We start from the raw sequence: 18,936 nt of genomic DNA, 5'->3' as shown, positions 1-18,936 counted from the left end.
ACAGCGCTATGGAATGAATGGCGCTTTAATAATAAATAATAATAATAATGTGATAAAAGTGAACAATTTAACCATTAGGTGCATCAAGTAATCACAACATATAGTTATAGAATCAAACTTTTCAGAGTAATACAGTGAATACATGATTACATATAAATAGACAATATAGATAGACAAAATATCTCCATGATTAAAATCGTGATAAAGTATAAATACAAAATATCCATCTGTATATACATAAAAAATATAAAGTGCCAAGTGCATCGATCAAGTGAAGGGTTAAAAAAGAGGTAAGGCCAAGCTGATCTTTCATAGCTGACCTATAATAAATGTAAGTAAATATTAAAAACAGCGTACCATTGGTGGTTCAGTGTGTCCGCATGTAGTCGGCATTCCCTTGTGATCACCGCGCAAGCGCAAAGACAGACAAACCGCCCATCATCCACGGACGTCAGCGGTGTTCCTCCCAAGCAACGCCCACGTGACCTAGGGCGTGCTGACGAGGACACTACCGCCCATACCAGAGGAACAAAAAGGTGGATCATGTGACCAAGCCTCGGCCAATCCACAAAAGGGGCGTGTATGTCACCTAGGTAACTACATAGTTTATGCCAACCAAAAGGTAAATACAATAATACTTAAACAGGCTGTATCAGTGGAGTTATTTATAAGGTAACATTGAATATGGGGTGGATGTAGGCGGACTTACATGTGGTGTCCCAGGGACGCCGCGGGGCATCCAATGAAGGGACACCCGATCGCGAAGTGTCGCCCCCCCACGTAAATGTAAAGCGGCACATCACAGCATGGCGCAACACATGTGCCCTCCCCACCACCTACAGGTATATCAAATGCAGGACCAAACGACTTGAGAGAGACTGGATAATGGAATAACATAGGTGTAGCATAAGGCAGACAGCCCTGTCTAGGACCATCGATCTCATGCTGATGTGTCTACAGGTGACAAGGCACGCTAATGTCCCATCCCTGCTGGCAAACATCAAATCACCCCCCCCCAGATGCATACCAGTCACAAAATAATAAGTCACCTAGGATCCTGTTCAAAATATGAATACATAATAGAGACATAATAGTCATCAAACTAAACAAAAGCAAATGAGGCCACTGATGTTCCCTCAGTCAACAAAGAAGAAAAATATAGTGCAGCCGAACCATGCAGACATCAAGAACCTCTTCTGGTACGCAAATATGGCAAAGGACAACAATCTAGATATCAGATAAAATAAAAAAGATATTACATGTCCGTATGTGAATCAGAGCAAAAAATAACACAATTGCATAATCATATGAACAGACAGGACAGAAAAACATCAGTCCAGAGCAGAGCGAGAACAACACTTAACTAGCATATAACCCCCATTTGAACTCAGTGTTTAACCCATATGGTTTCAGAGTATGTAAACGATATATCCATACCAGTTCTCTACGTTTCAATGATTCCTCCCTATTTCCACCTCTAATAAGAGGGAGAATGTGGTCAATGATCCTAAATGTAAGATCTTTCTCTCTATGACCAGCTTCAGAGAAAAGTTTAGATACAGGTAAATCTTTATTTTTTTGGTTGGATAGTGTACCTATGCTGATTCAAACGTGTCTTTAAATCAAGAGTTGTCTCTCCTACATACAGTAAGTCACAAGGACACTGGAGCAAATAGATTACAAAAGAGCTGTCACATGTTAAATAGTAACGAATATCATGTTGTGTATGACAAGCCGGGTGAATGAACCTATCACCTTTGAGCAGATAGCTGCAGTTCACACAAGTAAAGCATGGAAAGCAACCTTTCCTTTTTATACCTATGTAAGATTGACTTAAACCCTTAGATGTCATTTCCGTTTTAACAAGCTTATCTCGGAAATTGGAGGACCTCCTATACGACATGGGGGGGGCTGGAATTCCTTCACATAATGTAAGTTGCTACGCAAATGTTTTTAAATAGCCGCAGCTATGAAATGGCTACGCCCCGTATATGTAGAGATAAAAGGTACACGAGCCAATGCCTTCTTGTTGTTTTCCGATGGAATATCTGATTCTAACCTGTAAAGATGTGCCTGAACCAACCGTCTGGGATATCCTCTATGTATAAATTTATTAGCCATACCTTGTAGTCTCTGAACTCGCGTTTCAGGGTCCTTAACGATCCGCTGTACACGTAGAAATTGACTCCTAGGAAGGGACTTAATCATTGCACGCGGATGACAACTATCAAAACGCAACAATGTATTGCAATCCGTCGGTTTGATAAAAAGATCCGTGATAAGAGATCCTCCCTGAACACTGACCATCGTGTCCAGAAACTGGACCTGTTGTGTAGAATGCGTGAGGGTGAACTTAACCTCGGGGGCAATAGTATTGAGGAAGCAATGGAAATCCAAAAGATCGTTCTCACTGCCATCCCAGACCACAAACACATCATCTATGTATCTCCACCACCCCAGCACATAGCTGAAGTGGTGGGACACATAGACATGGTCTGCCTCAAGGTACGACATGAAGACATTGGCGTACGTAGGCGCCATATTTTAACCCATTGCGGTTCCTCGCAATTGAAGGTAGTAGCCATCTTGAAATGCTAAATAATTGTATCTCAACACGATGTTGAGTAATTCAATAATGAATTCCTTACATTCTTCGGTGTACTGTGTATGGATTAGGCATCTCTGAATAGCCTCAACACCCCTATCATGATTGATAGAGGTGTAGAGGCTAGTCACATCAAAAGATGCCAAAATGGTCGTAGGAGTCACTGCAATACCGGAGATTTTGTCCAAAAAAATCGCCTGTATCAGGTATAAATGAACGAGCTGAGACAGCAAAACAGCGTAACAGCTTATCCAAAAAGATGGCAATGTTAGAGAACAATGAATCCCTACCTGATACTATTGGCCTACCAGTTTTTTTTTCTAAAAACGTATGTATTTTAGGCAATACGTAGATGAGAAGGGTCTTAGGGTGTGTCACGAATAAAAAAAAAAAAAAGTGTATAGAGAATCATCTATGATGCCAGCAACCTTGGCCTTATTAAGTGTGTTAGTGATCACTTTTAATACATCAAATTTAGGGTCATGCTGTAATCGTTGATACACTGTCGTGTCATGCAATTGTCAAAAAATTTCCGCCAAATACCACTCTGTATCCATGACAACAACGGATCCCCCCTCATCAACGGGTTTGATAGTGAGGGAGCCGCTGCCACATAGTTCCTCTACAGCCTTCAAATCAGCTGTAGTCATGTTAGGGTGTAAAAGTCCCTTATCCCCCAAATGTGTTCTTCAATGTCTCAATCTCCAAATTGACCGCAATGATTAACTGCTGGGCAATTCAGTACAGGTGTGAAGTCACCCTTGGCGCGGAGTCCAACCGCAGCAAAACTGAGTTCATTGGTTCTCATGTCCATCTGTCTACTGTTATTATTGCGGTTAGCTGCATCGGCAAACCACACCATCAATTTAATATTGTGATAAAAACGATACAAATCCAATTCTAATCTAAACCAATCAATGTCCACCGCCGGACAATATGACAAGCCCTTAGCTAGCAGATCCATCTGTGTTTTAGTGAGTACACAAGAGGAAATATTTACCACATTTGGTTTTTCTTTCTCACAGTCCGACTCTTAATAGAAACCTCTGTTCCTTTGCTTGTGCTTTTTCTCCACCTATGTTGTCTTTGTCCACCTCGTCTGGTCCTTTTGGTTTGATGGCTACTTCTAAAAAAGGCATGTCCTGTTGTGTTGCTTGTGTTGACCCTGTAGCTGTAGAGGATACCACTCTATTACGGGTATTGCCTGTTGTTGGATTCGAATTATCCTGAGGAGTACGTCTTTGACCTTTCTGTGTTTGCCACGTGTAGATGTTACCTCTCCTGTATTCTTCCTCATCCCTCAGCCATTTCCATCTCTTTGTAGTTTCTTGTTCCTTAACAAATTTCTGTAGAAAGACAGAGTAGTTTGACAAATATGTATCAGAGTCCTGTGTCGTTAGTATAGATTTCAACTCATTAATAGTCGCAGTATGTCGTTTTTGAGAAACACCCAGTTCATGTTGGAGATATTCAAGATTCAACAAAATTACATCTAGTACATACTTGTTACAGATTTGTGTAAATCTCTGAGAGAACACAGAATCCACGGGAAACAAATTTGGCTTAAGCTGGGAGCGCATACCTCTCGGGATCCTGTGTAATTTATAATACTCTGCTAATGTCGTCAGATGCAGTTCCAGTGAGGCAATGCGTTTACTGTCAGCCTCAAAGCGTTTCTTTAATTTACACAGAGGGGGTAGACAGAAAAGAATTGTCGCTCACCAAACTCTGGAGAATCCGATTCTCATCCTGCCTCGTATATAAAAAGACATGTTTGATTCTATAACTATATGTTGTGATTACTTGATGCACTTAATGGTTAAATTGTTCACTTTTATCACAGGACTTGATTCGGGTATATTTACCCATGTGTGACACTATTGTATTGCTTGACAAAGGCCCCATCGAGTGGGCTGAAAAGTTGCCTGGGAATAAACGGGTCATCACCTTTTATCACATTTGGAGTGTTGCCTATTCTTTGGATATACTAATTTAATCTTGTATCTCGATCACGAAACCCCACGTCCGTGTTTCAGCCTAGTAATAAGCTACCGCGGGTTGGTTTCTTACCCTATATAATCCCGTTAGCGGATCGGGCTTATATCAAACAAGAAACTGGTGGCAGTATACCCGGACTAAGGAAGCGCTGTTTCACTGGGGCAGTGAAAAGGCTCCCTCAGCTTGTTGCCTCTCTGTGCCCGTGTGGACAGGAGGAGTCGGTGAACACTGTACCAAGCTGACCCTACCTGCTCCTCAGGGACGGCGTAACGTCACGCCTTGTTAACCAGTGACCCTACTGTATCTCGCTGGCTTTACGTAGTTGACGTCCGACGTCAGTCGGGGTACGGTATTCATCACAGTGTGCCAGTATAATGCCCCTATTTAATGACCCCCATAGTGCTCCTTTTCCCCCATCCTCCATAGTGGCCCCCATGTGTGCCAGTATATAAGATAGAGCCCCCATATTTCTCCTCCCCCTCCATAGTGCCCCCCATGTGTGCCAGTATATAAGATAGGGCCCACCATAGTGCTCCTCCCCCTTCATAGTTCCCCCCATGTGTGCCAGTAACTAAGATAGGGTGCCCCATAGGGCTCCATCCCCTCCAGAATGCCCATGTGTGCCAGTAAATAATATAGGGCCCCCATAGGGCTCCTCCCCCTCCATAGTGCCGCCCCCCCATGTGTGCCTGTATATAAAATAGGGCCCCAATAGTACTTCCCCCTTCATGGTGCCTCCAATATATGTCAGTATTTAAAATAGAGCCCCCATAGTGCTACTCCTCCTCCATAGTGCCCCCATGTGTGCCAGTACATAGGATAGGGCCCCAGTAGATGCCCCAATGAGTGCCAGTTAGGGCCTCTAGCAAAATGTAAATAAAAAATAATTAAACACATATACTTATTACTTCCCTCCTTGCTGCTTTCAGCGATGCGATGCAGGCCTCTTCTGGCTTGTGTCCAGCGCTGTACGGCTCAAACAGCGCAATGATGTCATTGCGCCGCCCTCTGATAGGCTATAGGCACTAGGCCTGCAACCTATGAGAGGACTGGGGAAGGGAGACACCTCTCCCCTGCCGCAGCATCCATCTGTATCGCCGTCCTAAGGACAGCGATACAGATGAATAGAGACGAGCACTTCGACAATGGAAGCACTCATCTCCCCCTTCCACCGATAAGAAGGGCCACCCTCCTGCTCTGGGTCCCTGTGCAACAAACCGGCTGCACACGCGGTATGTCAGCCCCTGGCTGAGTTGCTTGCATAGAAACAGCAGCATTACCACCATTCGGCAGAAGGATGACTACTGGCTCTCCACAATGTTAGACCCCTCGCTACCAGTCCAAAATGGGGGCTTTTTTTTTTTTTTTTTATACCTTCTGAGAGGGAACAACTACCATTAGTGTTGATCACTGACTATGTGTAGTGCCCTGGAGCAGGCAGTATTTTGACATTTGCCTATTTCCCCTATGCAAAGCTAAAACTTCTTACTATTTTTTATTTCACCTAAAAGGGTTAACTTGCACTGTTTAATACTGTGTAACTGCATTATATATATATATGCTCCACTGTCATGGCTGCTGGAGGGGCGGGGGGGGGGGGGGGGAGCAACACCATCTCCATCAGCAGCAACTTATGTCTTGAGTCTCTAATGAGCACTTTTCATCACCTGCCTATTGAAGAAACCAACCAGCAGCAGCAGGACATGGAACAGAACCTGAACCAGCAGGTGGTGGCATACTTGGACTGCACCCTGCCGCCCCAGATCCCTTGGACTACTGGGCAGACAAACTTAAATTGAGACCGCAACTGGCCAAGTTTGCCCTGGGCAAAGCTTTCCTGCCCAGCCAGTAGTGTGGTATCAGAGCGAGTGTTTAATGGGGCGGGTGGCATAGTCACGAACGCGAACTCACCTTTCAACACAAAATGTTGAGACTAACCTTTATAAAAATGAATCAGGCCTAGATCAACCAGGATTTCCAGACACCGTTGCCTGATACAACAGACTAGATCATTCTGGCAGTAATGATCAGACTGTAGAGTGCTGCCACCCGAGAACATCGTGACAAATGGCCCGTTACGTCTGCCCATGTGCTGCTGCCACTATTCTGATACTGTCACCCACCTAATGCCACACACCTGCTGTCTCTACTGCCATCTGCTTCTACTATGCCACCATCTTGTGCTGTTACTGCCACTCTGTTACGGGGCCACTATTGTGACTCTTCATGCTGTTGCCACCCTCATCAGTCTGTTGCAGGGCCACTAGTGTTCCTGTTTGGCCGTGTTGACATCACTGTTTATTTTTCCGTTCTTCTGATCCATCAGAAGAACAGAAAAAAATAAAATAAAACAGGTCTTTTTGTTTGAGCATCCATAAGGCCTCTATCACACAGTCAGTATTTTGCATCAGGCTATGATCATGATTTGGAATGGGTCCAAAACACAAAAGACATGCAAATATTTCCATCACATGTTATCTCTTTTTTGGACTCAATCCTGTTTTTGCCTTACCAATACTGATCAAATGCTGACCAAATACTGACTGTTTGAAGGTGGATGCTCAAACTACAGAACAGAAAAATATACAGTAATGTGAACACAGACTTACTGCTGACACCCTCCCCACTGTAATGGGGCTACCACTTGAATCTTGGGCCACTGTACAGTTCAGTCCACGTCAATAAACTAGAGTTGACGCTAACATTGACCTGCAAAGTCAGTTATTTCCATCACTTATTGTGAGGCAAATTCAGGAGCCAAGCCTACTCTCGATTAGATATTATGAAAAGATCTGCACCTGTTCTATGTAGGGATGTCCCGATACCATTTTCTTAAGACCGAGTACAAGTACCGTTACTTTTATTTAAGTACTCACTGATACCAATTACTGATAAAAATTATGGTGTGGTAATGTTTTTACAGCAAAATTCAATGTAATTTAGTCATAGGGGAGATTTATCAAACCTTGTACAAAGAAACAGTGGCGCAGTTGCTATGAATTTGGTTGCTATGGACAACTGCTTTACTTTTCCTTTGTACAAGAGTTAATAAATTAATAAATCGGCATATAACAGTGTTTCCCAACCAATGTGCCTCCAGCTGATGCAAAACTACAACTCCCAGCATGCCCAGACAGACTTTGGCTGGGAGTTGTAGTTTTGCAACAGCTGGAGGCACACTGGTTGGGAAACACTGGCCTATAAGGAGGGGAATGGGCATATGAAGGGAGAGAATGGGCATATAACAGTGTTTCCCAACCAGCGTGCCTCCAGCTGTTGCAAAACTACACCTCCAAGCATGCCCGGACAGCCGCTGTCCAGGCATGCTGGGAGGTGTAGTTTTGCAACAGCTGGAGGCACACTGGTTGGGAATCACTATTATATGCCCATTCCTCCCCACCTTATTTTATATTCACTGTTTGAACATGAAATGGAGAGAAATTAACTGAATTTCTCCTCCATTTCATGCACCATAACCATCTGGCATCCTTCCCATGCGGATGCACCAGAGTACTGGGAGGAAGTGGCTTTAACACAGAAGTCCCGCCCCCACGCTGATCAGCTTGGACTCAGCCCTATCCACTCATAGGCTTACCAACCTGAGGGAGTTTTGCAAAGATAATGAGATAATACACATGGTTGGGTGTTGCAGTTTTTAATGTTTTCCAAAGTACTGAGACCAGATCCTGAGGCTTTGGCAAAGACAACTGTTGAAGGGCTTCTGCTGTCTCTTGGGATGTTGCGGCTATTTTGGATTATTAATAAAATAATTAGGATCCATCTGAAACATTTGTCTGCTGTATGAAGAGCCCTCAAATAGCGTCCACAGTACTCCACAGTAAAGGTGGATTTACACAGGCAGATTATCGTGAATGAACATTCGTTCCTGACAATCTGCCCATCTGAGGATGCCGCAAAATGCTTGTTCATTATGTGATCCGGTCATTTGTGGAGGCACCTAAACTATCGTTTCTGGACAGCAGATCCTGCTGTCTAAACAGCAATCTGCTGCCCAGAAACAATGCAGCTGTACGAAGACAAGGGATGGCAATAGCAACCACTCATCCTTATACCGTGGAAGTGATCGCTGCACGTAAATGCAACGATTCACCTCCACTGAGCGAGCAGCCGACTGTTGGGAAGGAACGCTTCCTTCTCAACAATCTGCTGCTCATCAGTGCGTGTAAATGTGCCTTAAGTTTAATATCATTTGCTGTCATATTTCTGTATTGCTTGTAGTTTACTTTTTAGTTAGTTTGTTCCTACTATCTTCCTGTAGTCTGTCTCTCATGTCATCTGTCCCTCCTTTCTCCCTGTTCTAGTCCATTCCATACTATGCTGTGATTAAGGATTAGTAAATAGACTTCGGATGAAACATCGATTTGCATAAAACTTCTTACAGTATTATAATGTATTGGCTCAGATGAGCCGAAGTTATTGCTTTGCAAAGTCTCGCGAAACTTCGGGTAATAACTTCATGAATTAATTTTTACTGTAAAAAAAAAAACACATTTCCCGAACTCGGGTTCGGTTTCAAGTGGTACCTTGGAACCGAAACCAGAGTTCGGGAAATGTTTTTTTACAGTACAAATTAATTATCGAAGTTATTGCGCAAAGTCTCGCGATACTTTGGGAAGCAATAACTTCGGCTCAGCGGAGCCAATACATTTTAATACTGTACGGAGCTCCTGGTCCATACAGCATTAGAACAAAGTTTTTATCAGAATCGACTTCGGATGTTTCATCCGAAGTGGATTCCCTCATCCCTTGCTGTGATATTATTCAGACATTCTGTTGACCTCTGCTGTTTGTGTATATCTACAAGATTTCAGCCTGGAAATAAACCTCATTCTTCTTACATGCATCTTCAGCTGAGTTGATACGGTCTGACAAGGTTTCAAGGAATAGGTACTGGTCCAATACATACAAACCCCAAAAGACTGTCAAGAGCCAGCTACAGAATCACAAGAAAGTTTCAATAGAGCATCCCTGTGTGTTTCAGTTAGGTGACAAGCTGTGAAATCACAAGTGGGTCTCAAGTTGTGACATCACCAGTAGATAAGTCAGCTTTTGTTCAATCACAAGTAAGCTAAACCACTGTGACATCAGAAGAGGACTTCAAATCAGGTAACATACTATGACATCAAAATTGGGTTTTAGTCAAGAAATCAATAGAATCATCAAATGAATTAAGTGTTTCAGACAGATAAGATGCCGTGACTTTATAGATGTGTTTCAGTCACGTAAGCCCAGAGGCGACATGCCTTATGTACCACCAAATTAGCTACTGAAAATTAAAAAGCCTATACACTATTTTTGCCTTGGGAACTCTTCTGTAGTCAACCCCTGACTCGATTTACAATGAATACATTACACATAAAATGTATTATTCAAACCACAGCAATCACTCAGTCCACACCATGCAGTAAGCATACTGTCACAGGGTCCCTACACATATGTTGGAACTTTAGAAACAAATTGATAGTAATTGGTTTCTGGTTTCTTTCATTTAAATGAATTTTCTCAGTTCAGCAAATAGCATTCATCATGCAAAGAAAGTTAATACAAGCCATTTAAAAATGTATTGTTATTGTCCATATTGCCTCCTTTGCTGGTGTTAAATATGTGATATTAATTGGTATTTAATATAAAGTATGTATTACATTACACACTGACACCATCTATAGTAATGTTTATGGACAATGGGAGGTCTGTATGAGGACGTCAAGACTTATATTTAACGTCTCCACGTAGAAGCACATACATTGGTTAAGACACACCTGTATCTATGGTATAAATGACTGACAGAGACAGACAAGGGGTTGTCTTCTTACACCCACTCTGTTAGGGGTGTTTGCTGGCTAGAGATGAAGACACATAGAGCCTGAAGATTCCTAACCTTCAACAATGATACTTCAAGAACATTAAAGGGAACCTGTCACCGGGATTTTGGGTATAGAGCTGAGGACATGGATTGGTAGATCGCCGCTAGCACATCCACAATATCCAGTCCCCATAGCTCTCTGTGCTTTTATTGTGTAAAAAAACTGAGAAGAGTCATATTTTCAAGCTCTGACTCATCTCAGGTTAATCTGCATATGTATCAAATCGTTTTTTTTACACAATAAAAGCACACAGAGCTATGAGGACTGGGTATTGCGGATGTGCTAGCGGCCATCTAGCAACCCATGTCCTCAGCTCTATACACAAAATCCCGGTGACAGGTTCCCTTTAAGACTTTTCCTAAACTATTTCTTTAGGTAATCAACTCTTATGAAGACAAAAAAAAAAAAACACATTATTCATTTTTTATATAACTCTTGTTGAATCCTGGTGAGGAGTCCTCCGGGTGTTCTTTACTCCAAATAAGCATACACTAGATTTAGAGAGAGGATTAGCAAATCAGGTTGATATATTTTTCATACATAAATATAATACACTGGGAGACATATTACAATTGGCGAGCTACCATACCGCATATTCAAGCTTGAAGAGGGGGAAGAGTGAACTTAAAAGAATTATCAAGCTTTAAAGGGTTTCTATCACTTCGTTTTACATATTTAGCTTTCAGACACTAGCGATCCGCTAGTGTCTGCTCTATCTAACCACCCTAATATAAGAGCTTATTGTCCTGCCGTTTAGCTAAAAAAAGAACTTATATAGATATGCAAATGAGCCTCTAGGTGCTATGGGGGCGTGATAAGCACCTAGAGGCTCCGTCTACCTTAACAAACTGCCGCCGCCCAGCGCGTCCCTCCAGCCCGCCCATCTCCTCCGGAATGCAATGCTCCCCGTGCGCGTCTGTATTCGGCGCATGCGCAGTGAATGTCTGATCGCTTCCCTGCTCAGACATCTCCACTGCGCCTGCGCCGATGACGTCATAGCGCTCCGAGGAACAGGCGCAGTGGAGATGTCTGTGCAGAAAGCGGTCAGACATTCACTGCGCATGCGCCGAATACAGACGCGCACGGGGAGCATCGCATTCCGGAGGAGATGGGCGGGCTGGAGGGACGCGCTGGGCGGCGGCAGTTTGTTGAGGTAGACGGAGCCTCTAGGTGCTAATCACGCCCCCATAGCACCTAGAGGCTAATTTGCATATCTATATAAGTTCTTTTTTTAGCTAAACGGCAGGACAATAAGCTCTTATATTAGGGTGGTTAGATAGAGCAGACACTAGCGGATCGCTAGTGTCTAAAAAGTTAAATATGTAAAACGAAGTGATAGAAACCCTTTAATAAGTCAGAGAATCTAAGAAGAATCTTCTGGAGGACAAGTGCCAGACGTACCAAGACGTGCTGATGACAGATGCCCAGCCTTGAATCTACTGAGGCTGTGAGTATGGAAATAATACACTCTATTGCTGATAAGAGTAGATTACAATTTATGTTTATTCCTAGTGAACAGTTAGATCTGCAGAAGATATGATTTGATTTACATGCAGAATGTGAAAAGGAAAACAAGAAGATATTTTAGTCAGAAAAGAGACAGAGAAAATAAGGAATATTTTCCATATGGTGAAGGTTTTTCAGACTAGTGTCAGATACATCCATGTATAATTGTACTAGTGAAGTTCCACCCACAGATGCTGTGATCTGTGAAGATGCATCAATTGAGGGTGGAATTGGTAATAAAGTAGAGGAAAGTAAGAATTAATGCGGATTTGAGAATTTAGCAGGATGAAATGAAACACATATGCATGATCTCTGCTAAAGGTGACTATAACCTTATAGATGAGGAAGGGCCAGTACAACAAGAGAAGACATTGCATATCTCTGCTGAAGGTGACCTTGTGTCAGTAGATAATGACAAGTCTATACACCAGCAGACATTGCATATTAAAGAGGCCAGCTTACAATTAAAATTGCAGAAGCAATTCATGAAAATATGCCAAGAAAGCCCCACATATGATGCAAACCTTCATGTGTACAGGAATTTTGAGAGCCATCCAGACAGATTTGAATTATCAAATGAACAAAGAAATTGATTATTTAGATTGTGGCTTCCTGCAAATTTTTCTAGGAGTCTAGCAATGAAACAGGCTGATGATGATTCAAAAGAATGGATTTTTCATAATGATGTACAAATATAAAAAAAAAGCTGTTTTGTTGCACTAGAAGTGACAGCATGCCCACATATGAAATTCTAAAGGAATAAAAAATTGGCAGAAAGGAATCCACATTTCAATTTATGACTATGTTTGAACGGACATACAAAGGGGTTATTGAGAATGCCATACTTCACATATCATTCACATGTTTATCAGAAAGTTTAAATTTTTAGAGCCTTCTATATTAGTGTTGGCATCAGAGAAACAAACATTATTTCAGTCTGCAAAGTTTCTGGACATTCTGAGGAAGCAAATGAAGCAAGACTTGTCTCCATCACACATAAGTATAGAGAGAACACAGGTCGGATGTAAAAATAGAATCCGGCCTAAGACGACCCAAAAATCATATACATGTAAAAGATGTTTCATAGTATTTTATTTTATATTACCGATAGTAATTCTGACTATATATGTAGTTACATATATATATATATATATATATATATATATATATGCACTTTTTATTATTATTATTTATTTTCCGCCTTCATTTTATGATATATATCCATACATGCGTGTACAATTTTAACCACGTATTTATGGACTATTGTGTGTACACGTTTGTATATATTTATTTATATATTTATATGTGTATATATATATATATATATATATATATATATATATATATATATATATATACACACACAACTTATTCTTGCACAAAACCCCCCCTTTTAATTTGGTGATTTTTCAGACTTGAAAAAGGAGTATATTGACTCCGAAACATGTTGTCACTCATCAATAAAAGATCCTTTATCTATCTACTGAGGTTGTGTCTTTGCGCCAGAAGGTATCAATTGGTATACTGTTATAGTACACAAAACTCTCCCCATTGTGTTCCATATCATTCCTCTGGAGAATTGGCTACTCCACCTACGAGCACTGAGAGCTACCGGCTGCACCGACCCCCTATCCTCACGAGTGTTGTGCCTACGTATGCACAACACCATAAGGTGAGCACAACCATTGATGTCTAACTTCCACACATTTTTTATCGAACTTACTACCCTATGAGCGCCTTACTCTTTTTTCGCCATAATTGCTATACATGTAAAAGAAGCAAAGATAATCTTTATGAGGAACATAGAAAATTACATGTAATATTTATATCCTATCATATGATAAAATCAGTCACACACACAAATCCACAGACACCAATTGTCATTGAACAGATTTCTGAGGTAGATATAAATAGACCGACTTCAGAGAAGGATCTTCAGAGGGAAAAAGATCAGATTTCTAAGTCAGATACCAGTCTAAAGGACAAAGGTATAGACCTTCAAAACCAGATGGGTTTTGAATTATTCTGTTATTATTGATGAAAAACTTAAGAAAAAGCAGTCAAAAGGATTTTTTAAATGAACTAAAAGATTTAGAAATTTCTAAACCAGGTCATATTGAGCAGGATATTCCGGGATCTCATCAACAGAGAAGTTATGAGAATAGGGTTAAGTATTGGCTAGAAATAAGTCTATTGACGACAGACATATTGGTAATGGTTTTGGCCTGGATAAGGATAAGATTTAGTTTTTTCCATAAAAGTTAGCTAAATAAAAGTTCTGATTAATTATAAAACAATGTGTGGCATAATATAAGTATATACAGAGACATGTGATACCTATTGTAAGATCAGCACATTGTAGGATAAACCATGTATTCAGATTATGGTTCCATCCTCTCTTTTCTTTTTTTGTACAAGGACATGTAGAGTTTGAGCATGCCTGGTATAGGAGACAGAAGCTATAATTGTAAAATTACCAGGATCCTATTCTCATGTGTCTTGAGTAGGGTTGAGCGAACCCGAACTGTAAAGTTCGGGTTCATACCGAACTTTAGTATTTTTGGACCCTGGACCCGAACGTTTCAGTAAAAGTTCGGGTTCGGTGTTCGGCGAGTTAATGGCGCTTTTTGAAAGGCTGCAGAGCAGCCAATCAACAAGCGTTTAACTTGTGTGCCCTTATAAGCCATCACAGCCATGCCTACTAATGGCATGGATGTGATTGGCCAGTGCAGCATGTGACCCAGCCTCTATATAAGCTGGAGTCACGTAGCACTGCACATCACTCTGCTCTGATTAGTGTAGGGATAGGATGCTGCTACTGTGAGGGAGAGAATAGGACAGAATCTTTAATCTGAAGTGCTTGTTAACTCAGCTATCTACCTAGATTTTGTTTTGTGGGTGCAGTGCACAATCTTTTTACCCTGCTCTGAGCCCAGTGACACAGAAAAATAACTTTTATCCGTCAGTTAGGTGGGCGTCGGCGGCCATTTTATGCAAGTTCTGTGCACCAGCACAGCATATGTGCATTTGTGACAGTCAAATAGAAGCTTGAAATACTGCAATTATATTCTGGGTTAAAAAAAATAAAAATTTGGGCAAGACCCTATATCTGTGGGCTTTGCAGCATTTGTCTGTGTGTAATTTAAAAAGAATATCACTGAACAAAAAACCCCTAAAATATAACTTTTATTTATATGCAGATAAAATAATAAACCCCAGGCTTATATCTATTCAAGGTAGGTATGATGACCTATATCCGATGTCTGTACTGTGGATACAATATCATACAGTAAAATAATACAATTACGGCAAGGGAAAGAATAACCAGTCTCACCAGTCTGCGTTTCTAATAAACCCTTCAGATATGTACAAAATAACCAGCAGTTGTTTGATAAAAACTCACGGTTACTTGCATACAAATTATCTCAGGATGTTAGGAGACTCATGGTTACACATCACCAGGTTGTCTGTGGGTCTGCAGCCGAGAATATGGAGTGGGGAAGATCTTCTTTCCCTAGGTTATCCCTGCCGGCTCTCCCTGCCAACAGTCGTGGCCAAAAGTTTTGAGAATGACACAAATATTAGTTTTCACAAAGTTTGCTGCTAAACTGCTTTTAGATCTTTGTTTCAGTTGTTTCTGTGATGTAGTGAAATATAATTACACGCACTTCATACGTTTCAAAGGCTTTTATCGACAATTACATGACATTTATGCAAAGGGTCAGTATTTGCAGTGTTGGCCCTTCTTTTTCAGGACCTCTGCAATTCGACTGGGCATGCTCTCAATCAACTTCTGGGCCAATTCCTGACTGATAGCAACCCATTCTTTCATAATCACTTCTTGTTTGTCAGAATTAGTGGGTTTTTGTTTGTCCACCCGCCTCTTCAGGATTGACCACAAGTTCTCAATGGAATTAAGATCTGGGGAGTTCTGGGCCATGGACCCAAAATGTCAACGTTTTGGTCCCCGAGCCACTTAGTTATCACTTTTGCCTTATGGCACGGTGCTCCATCGTGCTGGAAAATGCATTGTTCTTCACCAAACTGTTGTTGGATTGTTGGAAGAAGTTGCTGTTGGAGGGTGTTTTGGTACCATTCTTTATTCATGGCTGTGTTTTTGGGCAAAATTGTGAGTGAGCCCACTCCCTTGGATGAGAAGCAACCCCACACATGAATGGTCTCAGGATGCTTTACTGTTGCCATGACACAGGACTGATGGTAGCGCTCACCTTTTCTTCTCCGGACAAGCCTTTTTCCAGATGCCCCAAACAATCGGAAAGAGGCTTCATCGGAGAATATGACTTTGCCCCAGTCCTCAGCAGTCCATTCACCATACTTTCTGCAGAAGATCAATCTGTCCCTGATGTTTTTTTTTTTAGAGAAGTGGCTTTTTTGCTGCCCTTCTTGACACCAGGCCATCCTCCAAAAGTCTTCACCTCACTGTGCATGCCGATGCGCTCACACCTGCCTGCTGCCATTCCTGAGCAAGCTCTGCACTGGTGGCACTCAGATCCCGCAGCTGAATCCTCTTTAGGAGACGATCCTAGCGCTTGCTGGACTTTCTTGGACGCCCTGAAGCCTTCTTAACAAGAATTTAACCTCTTTCCTTGAAGTTCTTGATGATCCTATAAATTGTTGATTGAGGTGCAATCTTAGTAGCCACAATATCCTTGCCTGTGAAGCCATTTTTATGCAACGCAATGATGGCTGCACGCGTTTCTTTGCAGGTCACCATGGTTAACAATGGAAGAACAATGAATTCAAGCATCACCCTCCTTTTAACATGTCAAGTCTGCCATTTTAACCCAATCAGCCTGACATAATGATCTCCAGCCTTGTGCTTGTCAACATTCTCACCTGAGTTAACAAGACGATTACTGAAATGATCTCAGCAGGTCCTTTAATGACAGCAATGAAATGCAGTGGAAATGTTTTTTTTGGGATTAAGTTAATTTTCATGGCAAAGAATAACTATGCAATTCATCTGATCACTCTTCATAACATTCTGGAGTATATGCAAATTGCTATTATAAAAACTTAAGCAGCAACTTTTCCAATATTTATGTAATTCTCAAAACATTTGGCCACGACTGTACAAGCAGAGCCCACTTCTCGTGGCTAACCCCTCAGACACCCTAGATGTCCCTGCTGAATAAACAATCTTCCCAACGCGTTTCCCCAAGTGGAGATATCCAAATGGTTCATCAGGGGACACCGTTTTGTTGATACAAAAATGCTGCAAGTAATAAGACACATATGATAAGGGCACCAAGATAAACAGGACCGCACCAGCGATTGCTGTTGTTCCCCTTTAAAGGCTATGTTGAAAGCCACACGTCTAACGTCACTTCCGGTCATGTGGTCAGACAAAAAAAATTGCATAGATTTATAGTATGTCTATAATTCTCAATTCAAAATAATCTACACACAAAATCATAAAGGTATCGATGATATTTATTATAATAATCACAAGCACTTTGTAATATGTACCAATTAAGGCGGAAGGACGTCACCTAAGCACTGTGGAGTGCATCTAGTAAGCGCCGGCAGGTGGTGGAACGCATGATGTGTTCCAAATACCGGAAGTAAGGTACATACAACTGGATATGCCTCGTTTAGAGCAGCGCAGATGCAGTGAAGTGCTGTCATGGTTAGGTGACGCTATTCTCGTGCTACGATAATTCTTTCTACTGTACAGCGCCTAGGTATAAATAAATCACTAGCAGGCTAACTTCTGGTGCCCCATTGGGGAATGGAACAAGGGACAAACTATATTTATGAGATCCCTGGTTAGTTTACAACATTGATAAGGTGATCCAGGGTGTCCCTATATACTTGTGTACATTTAATTGGCCATATTTTTGGCTATGGTATAAAGGCAGGATTTAAATCTGTACACTGACTTGGTGCCCAGATACTTTTTTATATAATCAAAACACTTATTTGGACCGTATAGCCTACAGAAAGCAAGAGTAGGAGATCTTTTCATTGAGACCCATTGGATTCACAGTTTTTAACCGATGAATCCACTGGGCCTCTTTATGAAGAATCATTTTATCCCAATCCCCACCTCTGGGGAATCTTCGTACCACCTCAATAACCTGAAACTGTAGGGCACTCACATCAGCAGAATGATATTCCAGGATGTGCCTCGCTACCGGTTTGTCTCTCCGATGTTTTACATCACCAATATGGTCTCCCACCCGTCTTCTCAGTTCCCTTTTTGTTTTACCCACGTAATTAAGTGGGCAGGGGCAGGTACATAGGTAAACAACTCCCTCAGTATTGCAATTGGCAAAGTCTCTCATAACATAACTTATTCCGGTGGAAACGCTGCAGAAATTTTTAGACTTAAAGATGAGTGGACAGTCACTTCCACATCTAAAACTTCCACAGGCTTTCTAACTAACCCAGTTACTAGTCTGAGGGGGTGCTTTGTAGTGGCTATGAATTAACCTATCCCTAAGTGATCTGCCCCTTCTGTATGTTATCAGTGGTCTTGGGGGCAAAAACTCCTTTATATCCGAGTCAGATAGTAAGATCCCCCAAAATCTCCTCAGGTTCCCCATAATCTTCTGATTCTGGACATCATAAGAACCAATAATTCTCATCATATTTGTCTCAGGGGCAGGCCGTTCACGTGGAGACAGTAAGGATTATCTGTCCCTGTGGACGGAGAATTGGAATGCTTCTTTCAAGACCTCAGAGGAATAACCCCGTTGGATAAACCTGCTTTGTTCAGTAATAGTCTCATTATTTCCCCTACGCAAATGCATCTTGCATGTCTGTGAGATATTGTGTGTAATTTCAGCTTAAATTACTGCAATAATTTTCTGGGTTTTAAAAAACAAACACAAATTTTTTGCAATACCCTCCATCTGGGGCCTATGCCGTATTAGTCAGTGTGCAATTTAAGCTTGAAATACAGCAATAATTTTCTGG

Source organism: Bufo bufo, chromosome 1, assembly GCF_905171765.1.
Source record: "Bufo bufo chromosome 1, aBufBuf1.1, whole genome shotgun sequence".
NCBI classification, from domain to species: Eukaryota; Metazoa; Chordata; class Amphibia; order Anura; family Bufonidae; genus Bufo; species Bufo bufo.
The sequence above is the reverse complement of the archived record's forward strand: the minus strand, read 5'-3'. Positions refer to the sequence as shown.